This window comes from Haliotis rubra, unplaced genomic scaffold (assembly GCF_003918875.1).
Source record: "Haliotis rubra isolate DU_JTF1 unplaced genomic scaffold, ASM391887v1 Scf1415, whole genome shotgun sequence".
Lineage (NCBI taxonomy): Eukaryota > Metazoa > Mollusca > Gastropoda > Lepetellida > Haliotidae > Haliotis > Haliotis rubra.
This window is the reverse complement of record NW_025765354.1, coordinates 51,943-53,474: the sequence shown is the minus strand read 5'-3', so window position 1 is coordinate 53,474 and position 1,532 is coordinate 51,943.

Here is a 1,532-nt window from a genome sequence, read left to right as displayed (position 1 = left end):
CTACTTTCTGTTACGCACTTGTTTTTTGCCGGTAAGTCATGGTACGCAGGTTAGAATATAACCAAAGAGTTTCTGTAATTTCCTTTGTGTATTTGGGACGCTACAGATATATTTCTGTGCGTATTTTGGAAACTTAAATGCGTATTTTACGCAGATACGTTATCTAGACTTCTGGCCGGCCTTCGTTATTCAATGACAAAACGGCATATTGTAATACTTCATAAATATTATAAACAAAGAAAATATAATTCCTGACTATGCAACCTAATTTTGAGAATCAAAATCATGACATATATGTTTAGGGACTTATAATGTAGAAACTAGGATTGACGAGTCCCAATATATCGCAATAAGTATGGCAATACGGGAACCTGAATCGTAATATATTGCAATACAATTTATTTGCCAATACACAACCCTAATGGTGAACGTTCCCTTCAACCATTTCCGAGTTTGACTCAATTGTCATTGAAAACCTGTCGCCAAAACGCAACCGAATCTGTTTTTTTCTTAATAAAGATAATAAAGAATAAATGTGATGCGATTCATGCACTTCCCTCTGCATGCAATAATCCGTGCAACATTTACAATAGAAACCAGCGGGGTCTGATTGTTTTAGCGGCAATTGACAAACGTAAATCTTGATGAGGAGTCATGCCTAAGACTTTACTGAGACCTCACAGCATAATAATACGATCGGTCATTTGGAAGCTGGTGAGAGTCGGAAGCCATCGGTCAGGCACTTTTTATGTCTAAAAGAGTACCATAGGAAGGCTTTGGCATCAGCACCAGCGGTATGGATCGACCTTGATCGTCCTCGGTCAGGATGATCCTGGGTGACCATCCGCCCAGGACAGGTTTATTCTTCGACACTTACGGAACAGGTTGACGATCGCATTCTCTACAACATCTGTGGTGCAGGACTCCGAACAATCTCCCGGACCAAACTGTCAGAAACCGCCTTCGTTTGGCTGATATTCGTCCAAGGTTTGGGGACCTATCCTTACGACATCATCGGCCACAATGTAGACAGTGGTATCTACAGTGACCACTACAAAGTGGAGAACTGTCGTGTTCCGTGATGAGTCGTGGGCTGCTATAAGCTCAGCCTGAGGGAAAAGCATGTGTGTACAGATGGCGTCATGAATGGTTTGCTCCCAATTGCGTACGGGAAGTGGACAGGTTCGGTAGCGATAGTGTTATGGTTTGGGCAGGCAATGGAAGACCCGATGTTATTCACGTCCAAAGCAATCTCACAGCTCGACGTCCAAAGCAATCTTACAGCTCGACGTTACTGTTCCATAAAATCATCAGGCCTCATGTCATTCCATTCATGAACTGTCAGAACGTCATTTTCCAACATGACAATGCTCGACCGCATACAGCAAGATTCAGCACAACGTTCAGGTTCTTGCATGACCCTCCGATCACCAGATCTGAACCCAATTGAACATTTGTGGAACGAACTGGATCGACGTGCGAGACAGTGTGATTCTCAGCTGCAGACCCTAGCTGCTTTATTTCTGATTTGC